Source organism: Chenopodium album, chromosome 1 (assembly GCF_948465745.1).
Source record: "Chenopodium album chromosome 1, dcCheAlbu1.1, whole genome shotgun sequence".
NCBI classification, from domain to species: Eukaryota; Viridiplantae; Streptophyta; class Magnoliopsida; order Caryophyllales; family Amaranthaceae; genus Chenopodium; species Chenopodium album.
The window spans coordinates 33,561,204-33,570,266 of NC_137834.1; positions in this window are offsets into that span (position 1 = coordinate 33,561,204).

The following is a 9,063-nucleotide window of genomic DNA, read 5'->3' on the forward strand; positions in this document are numbered from 1 at the left end:
CTTAGGGGGTTGCCAGAGGGGTTACTTAGGGTGTTAGGGTTAGGGGTTACTTGGTTTTTTTTTTTTACATTATTGTTTCCTTATGTTTGTTAGGGGTTACTTTGGGCTTTTTGTTTCCTTATTTGTTTATATAGGGGTTACTTGGGGTTATATGTTTCATTATAAAGGGTTACTTGGGGTTATATGTTTTCTTATTAGGGGTTACCTTTATTCTTATTAGGGGTTACCTTTATTTACATTGTCAAGGTTACTTCCATTTACATTATTGGAGTTACTTGCATTTGTTTATATAGGGGTTACTTGGGGTTATATTTTTTATTATATAGGGTTACTTGGGGTTACATTGTTGGGGTTACTTCCATTTGTTTATATAGGGGTTACTTGGGGTTATATGTTTCATTAGGTTACTTGGAGTTACTTCCATTTGTTTGTATAGGGGTTACTTGGGGTTATATGTTTCATTATAAAGGGTTACTTGGGGTTATATGTTTTCTTATTAGGGGTTACCTTTATTTACATTGTCAAGGTTACTTCCATTTACATTATTGGAGTTACTTGCATTAGTTTATATTATTAGTGGTTACTTGGTGTCATGTTTCCTTATTGGGGTTTTTTTTTTTATAATTTTGTTTATATATATATATATATATATATATATATATATATATATATATATATATATATATATATATATATATATATATATATATATATATATATATTAGGCATTACTTTGGGTTAAATGCTTCTAAATTACATGTATATGTCAGGGGTTACTTGTGTTTTTTCTTTATGTATATATATATATGTTAGGCGTTACCTTGGGTTAAATTCTTCTTAATTAAAGGTATATGTCAGGGGTTACTTTTCTTATTTTCTTTATGGTTACTTGTTATTTATTTACAATATTATATACATGTTTTAAAAATAAATATCTACAACTTAAATTATAAATGTCAAGGAAAATAATAACTTAATAAATATTATTTCTATTTTATTCTAAATTTTTTACTATTGTAAAGACAAAACAGTAATATGAAATTAAAAGAGCTTTGGATTTACTACAGGTGTGATTAATAAATATTATTTCTATTTTATTCTAAAATTTTTACTATTGTAAAGACAAAACAGTAATATGAAATTAAAAGAGCTTTGGATTTACTACAGGTGTGATTGTTCCAAATTCTCTTGTGTCACCTTTTGCTTGCATTACTTTTGTTTTCTTTGTTTTTGGTTGTTTTTCTTTTTCAAACTGTCCCTTGATTCTTTTACTTCTCCCTTTAGTGTTTTCCCTTGCTGGATCAATCACTGTTGGTATTTCTTCTTCATTTTGTTGTTCTGTTGTGGCATCATCAGATTGTTCTCCTTCTTCTTGTGCTTCTACCTGTTTTTTTATTTGTTCCACTTCCTCTTCAATTTTCTTTAGTTGTCTCTCTAAAAAGTTGCGTGTCTCTTTGTGGTGTTGATACTTCAGAATTAGATTGTAGCTCTTTCTTGCCATTGTGTGACGCCAAGGCATAAATTTCTCTCTTGTTGTTGAATTTTCTACTGCATTTTCATCCTTTTTTTTTTCCATATATGAGCTTTAGCCATCTTTGTCCACCTTGCTGAGACATAATGTTCAGGAATTCTTGTAATTGAATGCTGGTGTAAGATGCGCAAACAATGATAACAAAGCCATCCTACTTCTTCAAAATTTTTTGCATGAGCATGCAACTTTATTTTGTATGCTAACAAATGTGACCTTTTGCCTAGAAGACATGTCATCTTCAATTTGCACCTCATAAAAGTAATGATCTCCCAATTGACCATGTAGATGTGCTATGCAACCCATTGAAAAACTGAACTCTGATTCAAAATCTCTTAAAATTGTCTGTGTGTATATCTCTGATACATGCTTCAACAGTCCATACATGGGGAAATGTGATGTTGGTTCAGAGTTTGAACACTTAAAATCTGCATCAGATTCATTTTTTCTCCATCTATTCACAGTTTGCTTGAATATTCTAAAAAAATCTGACAGACTTGTGTTCTTGTTTGCTTTAAATCCAACAGCATTATTAGTACTCTCACTTCTTTGAGAAGATAAAATACCAGCAGAAAAAAAAATCTTTACTCAAAGTTGTGCACCACTTCTCCCTAAGGTTATATAACCTTTTGAACCAGGTATTTTTTTCAAGTTTATAGGTTGTTATCATGTTATCCCAACAAATTTGAAATTCTTCTGCTGTTACACAACCACTTAGGCATTTATTGAATGCATCTTTGAAAGATGTATTTCTTTTTAATGCTCCAAATCTTGATACAGCATTTTTTATTAGATGCCAGATACATAACCTATGCCTTGAGTGAGGAAATACCTGTAAGTTTACAAGGGAAGAAAAGGGTTATTTAATCAATATTAATATTGTTAGTTGCTCATTAATATTGGGGTTACATAGGGGTTACTTGCTCATTAATATTGGCATTACATAGTGGTTCTTATTTTTGATATATTGACTTTGGTGAAATTTATTTATTTTTAATAAATTGAGGTTACTAGTTATTTTTACTGGAGTTTATGGGATTACTTAATGGGGTTACTTAATGGACTTTATTAATGGGATTACTTTATTAATTTGACATGGGTTACCATTTTTTTTTTTTTTTTGAAACCACAAATACAGTGGTTACTTAATCAATTCTAATACAGGTTTTATGACAAGGGTTTTTTGGCAATTAATTTGGTGGTAATTTTGGGTTTGCTTAATGGGTTACATACCAGAGGGGTTACTGATGAGACTACCAGAGTGGTTTCTTTGTATTTGCTGAGGGGGTTACTTAGGGGGTTACTTAGGGGGTTATTAGAGGAGTTACTTAGGAGGTTACCAGAGGGGTTTCTTTAAGGGATTATCAGAGAGGTTACTTAGAAGTGTTACTTAGGGAGTTACCAGAGGGGTTACATACAGGGGTTACTTAGGGGTTACCAGAGGGGTTACTTGAGGGGTTACTTTGGGGTTACTTAGAGTGTTACTTAGGGAATTTCCAGAGGGGTTTAGGGGGTTACCAGATTTATTACTTAAGGGTGATCAGAGGGGGTTACTAGTTAGTTCAGTTATTTTAATTTAGAAATAGAGGGGTTACCATAGGGGTTACCAAAGGGGTTAGAAGTGTTACTTAGGGGGTTACCAGAAGGGTTACATACAGGGGTTACTTAGGGGTTACTTGAGGGGTTACTTTGGGGTTACTTAGAGTGTTACTTAGGGAATTTCCAAAGGGGTTTAGGGGGTTACCAGATTTATTACTTAAGGGTGGTCAGAGGGGGTTACTAGTTAGTTCAGTTATTTTAATTTAGAAATAGAGGGGTTACCATAGGGGTTACAAAAGGGGTTAATTTTATATGCAAGGTTTGCTTAAGGGCTCTTATATCAATAAGTACTAGAATTTCTAAATCAATTTAAACAGGGGGTTATTTAATCAATTATAGGGGATAGAAGATAAGTAGATAGATAAAAAATATTGTGTTTACCTTTTCAATTGCATTAGACATTGCCATGTCTTGATTTGTGAATATTGTAGCTGGTTGACTGCCTCCCATAGACTTTTTAAAAGTTGTTAAAAGCCACTCAAATGTATCTGTCTTCTCATCAGCTATAAATGCACAACCAAACATCACATTCTGCCAATGATTATTTACTCCCACTATAGGTGCACAAAACAGGTTGAATTTGTTAGTTCTGTAAGTTGTGTCAAAAACAGTCACATCACCATAGACATTAAAGTCCTCTCTCATTTCAGAGTCTCTCCAATATATGGTTGTTAGCCTGTTATTGTTTTTTTCTCCTCCAAGTCACATCTTCTTCTTCTGCCTGTCTTTTATATAGACTGTCTGTAACAGTTTGTGCATCTCCACCTTCAATTTCTTTCATTTTTCTTCTTGATATGTAGTTTAAATGATCTCTCAAGGTATGGCCAAGCAATTCTACACCCCCAGCTTCATTTGTCATCAAGTTATAAGCTTCAGTTGGCTTTAACCCACTCTCTGCCATAAGGTCAATTACTTTTGCTTTTTCTTCAGTGATCTTTCTTTCTGATCTGTGTAGATGTTGCCATGCTTTTCTTGTTAACTCATGGTTGTGATTCATGATATGTTCCTCAATTTCAAACAGGCCTTCCTTGTTTTTTTTTTTTTTGCTCTTATTAATGCTTTGCAACCTGTTCTGGTTGTAGGAACTTGTTTTACTTTTTTTCTGTTTTCATTAGGTGCAGGAGGAGATTTTTGTACTTTAGGTTTGCATCTAAACCCTTCTTTTGAACAAACAAAATCCTTTCCTTTTATTTGTTTGTTATCTCCTTGAGTCCATCTTGTGGTTGATAGTCTTACTCCAAATCCCATAGCAAATGCATGCTTTTTATATATGTCTCCAATTTCATCCAAAGTTTTTGTTGTAACTCCTATTAGGCATCCTGTATAATCAAAATCTTCTTCTTTGTGATCTTGACTATGTTGTGTGAGATTGTTATCATTTGTGCTTTCTTCTGTTAATGTGCTCTGAGTTTGTTCTACTGTTTTTGCATTTGGTTCTGTTGTTAATGTATAATAAAAATCAGGATACATACAGTTATCATGTAGAATATTTAATTCTTTTACAGTATATAAAAACAATTAGTGGTTACTACAGTAGTTCAGGTGTTATTTAGTGGTTATTGGAAGGTGTATCAGAGGGGTAATTTTGGGTTTATTTAATGGGTTACTTACCAGAAGGGACCACCAGAGTGGTTTTTTAGTATTTGCTGAAAGGGATACTTAGTTCAGGTGTTATCAGAGGGGTTATTAGAGGGGTTACTTAAAGGGGTTATTAGAGGGGTTACTTAAAGGGGTTACTTAGGGGTTACTTAAAGGGGTTACTTAGGGGGTTGCCAGAGGGGTCAGGGGGTTACCAGATGGGTTACTTAGAGGGATTATCAGAGGGGTTACTTAAAGGGTTGCCAGAGGGGTTACTAGGGGGGGTTACCAGATGGATTATTAGAGGAATTACTTAGAGGGGTTACATAGGGGGTCACTAGAGGGGTTACTTAGAGGGGTTACCAGATGGGTTATCAGATGGGTAACTTAGAGGGGTTACTTAGAGGGGTTACTTAGGGGGTTACAAGAGGGGTTACTTAGAGAGTTACCAAAGGGGTTACTTAGAGAGTTACCAGAGGGGTTACTTAGAGGGGTTACTTAGGGGGTTACCAAAGGGTTTACTTAGAGAGTTACCAGAGGGGTTACTTAGAGGGGTTACTTAGGGGGTTACCAGAGGGGTTATTTAGAGTGGTTATATAGAGGGGTTACTTAGGGGTTACTTAGAGGGGTTAGTAAGGGGGTTGCCAGAGGGGTTACTTAGAGGGGTTACTTAGGGGGTTACCAGAGGTTTACTTAGGGGGTTACCAGAGGGTTTACTTAGAGGTTACCAGAGGGGTTACTTAGGGGGTTACCAGAGGGGTTATTTAGAGTGGTTATATAGAGGGGTTACTTAGGAGTTACTTAGGGGGTTACCAGAGGGGTTATTTAGAGTGGTTATATAGAGGGGTTACTTAGGAGTTACTTAGAGGGGTTAGAAACGGGGTTACCAGAGGGGTTACTTAAAGAGTTACCAGAGGGGTTATTTAGAGGGGTTACTTAGGGGGTTACCACAGGGGTTACTTAGGGGGTTACTCGGGTTGGATTAAGGGGTTACTCGGGTTGGCTTAAGGGGTTACTTACCAGAGTGGTTACTAAGGGATTACTTAGGGGGTTACTCAGGGTTTACTCAGGGTTTTCTTTGTATTTGCTGGGTTACTTGGTAAATCATAGTAATAATGATTACTGGAGGTTACTTGTAATGTTTTTCCTGGGCTACTTAATAAAAAATGGTTTTCCTGGGTTACTGAAAAATTGATTATAAACATGTATATAATCGATTTAATTATTTTGCAGAAATAATAATATGAACATGTATTTTTACCTGTAATTTCGATGTTTTCCAGTATTTGTTGTTGAATTTCTCTAATTTTCTTTTCGATCTCTAAATTACTTAATGAATCGCCTATTTCTTCAATTTCCATGGATTCTTGTGAATCTGGAAAATTTTGATCTTCGTCAGCCATGTGAAAAACCTTGTGAGAAAAATCGGAGTTTTAGAAAAATCGAAATGTGAGAAAATGAAAAATGCGGCGGCTCATTTATTAGGTTTTTGGGAAGTGTGTGAAATGGGTCCCGGTTTTTTGGAAATTTTTGTGGATCCTGTTATTTTTATTCGCCTCCGTTATTTGTGCTGAGTTGGCGTACGGTGCGGCTGGTGGCACAGAAAACGCGCTGGATTTAGTTAATAAAAGTTCTATTATTAGTGGGATTGATGGCCCATTAGCTTTTCTTTTTTTAAGGAGTAGTAGTAGTTTTACGGAGGTAACTTCTTAGGAAGTCATTAGCTTAGTTTTAGTTTTTTAGTTTCTTTTAGTTTAGTTTTCTTTTCTTCTCTATTTTTCACATTAAGATTTATTATTTTGTTTTCTTATTACTTTAATACTATTATTCTCTTTCTCTTAATTCTTGCTCTTTATCATGTTTCCTTTAATTGCTTTGTTTAGTTTATGTTCAATTATGTCTGAGTAGTTTCCTTTCTAGGGTTTATGGGGAACCATAAATAATATGAAGATGTAATTTATTATTGTTGTTTGTCAATGCTTGATTAATTTCCTATTGATTGATTTAATGCTATGCAACTAGATTAGCGCTGGTCTTTTATGTATGAGTTTAGCAATATTGATTCAAGATTCGAGAGATGAGAATTGATATTTAAGCCTAGTTTCAATAGGCAGGTTAATTTATAAATGGTTAAGTCGAGATTCGAGAGATGAGATTTAATACCGGTAGATTAATTTTGTTATTGTAATACATAGCGAAAGCCCTTTATGATCTGGTTTTGATGCATTGATGATTGACTACTATGTTTTACCCTGAAATATTATTTATTGGTGAACATATGCCCTAGGTCTTTTATTCATTGATTTTCTCTATTCTTACTCTTCCCTACTTTACTCTCCTTAGCTTATATACCTTTTACAATAATAATTTAGTTACTTAATAATTTAGATTATAATAATTAATTAGGAATAGAAAGACTAGTTTCCCTGTGGATTCAACCCTACTTCCCTATCTACATTAGTTAGAGGATTTAGGAATTACTTTTGATTAGGTGATACGACTTTAGCCTGTCATACACCTCTTAAGTTTAAGAGGTTGTTGAGGTAACGATTCGAACTGTAACAATCTACCTCTGCTGCTCGACCAAGCGTTGCGATACTAAAAATAACCACAACTTTAATGACTAGACTCAGCCTTGACCTATCCGGAAAAGGAAAAAGGCAAGAAATTTTTTGAATTTTTTTTATAGAAAATAAATGTATGTATGGGAGGATACCATCTGACTTACTCCCTAAAAAAATGGAAAACGCAAGACCCTCCTAATGTACGGTCATAAACGAAATGTTGCACGACTAAAGAAAAAGTGTGTAAACTTGACATGACTTGTGAATGATTAAGTGAGGTTATGGAAGCATGTTATGACACTAAACCGGACTTACAAACCACATAAGTACGCACAAAACCAAAAGAAAGACTTACAGGGCACTTTTCTTGGGCACCGTGTCACGGTGCTAATTGTCGTGACACGGTGCTGAATACCATTAGACGGTACAAAACGCCGTGCCACGACACTGCAAACCGTGGTGCGACATATTATAGGGAATATTTCAAGCATCCCACACTTGAGCCCCACTGTGATACTACACTTAAGCATGGTGGCGTCCAAAGGGAAGGAAGCTAGAGTAAAAGAGTCGCCAAAAAGTTATAGGAACTTGTAAACCGTTCACATGGTGAAGGTTAAACCCCTTAATGATCCAGGAGATCGTTAACTCCAATAGGTCTGGAACCATAACTGGAAGTTCGAGGATAAAGATACAAATCCAACCTAAAAGAGGTTGAACTTATTGCCCTAAAAATAGGCCTCTACTTTATTCTTCTCATATTCATGTGTGTTTTCTAACTAACATACAATCAATAGGTTAACCCCTAAACTTGTTTAATCTATGTTGGTTGAATATTAATGCACAAACAAATCTATTATTGGCGATCACTTTAATTATAATCATATTAGCCTAAACAAGATTATTAATTATCTTATTAAGCGTGATTACAAGTACAAATTCCCTTCAAGCATACATAAAAGGCGTGATCAAGCAACAACAATAATAAATATCAAGCAACATAATATAATAAATCATCATCATAATAACCATGTTAACAATAAAGCATAATATTAATAACAAGATCCTAGGCATGATACTAACAAGATTAATAACAAATCCTGACATGTCACTAAACATTAAAAATCAAATCTTTAGCCTTAACATGATACTAACATGATATTAGGAAAGAAATAGGAAGCATCATAATAATATCATAAATATTAGTTAATCCTAAACATGATACTAGGAAGCAATAAAACATCCTAACATGATACTAGGAATCAACAAAATAATCTAAGCATAATTTATATATCAAAAGATCAATTAAACAACTTACTTGGATGCCTCGTATCTCTTTCTAATAACAAAATACACGCGTTAGTAACTTCAAGGAAAATAATAAACAATTAAATTAAATAATTGAAATAGAGATTTGGGACCAAACCCTTAGAAATTATAAACCTTTCACGTCTAGGGCGAAGGCAACTTCGAACTTGGCTAGGTGTGTCTAGAACTAACGTATGAGCAATTTCGTGAGAGGGACGGTTTAGAAAATGAATAGAGAGAGAGAGAGATGATGGTTGTGAATGATGAAAAATGGGGAGATACGACCCTATTTATAGAAAAAATAGCTCGGAATCAAATCAAATCATATTCAGAATAAAATACCTCCTGCCGCCAACGACAGGATTTAGCGCCAGGCGATAGGAGCAACGCCAGGCGACAACTTTGTCGTCTTGCGCTAAGTCAAAATGAAAACGCGCTTTGTACACGGAATCATCTTCTTAATACGATTAAGCAGCTATTTCCGCGTTA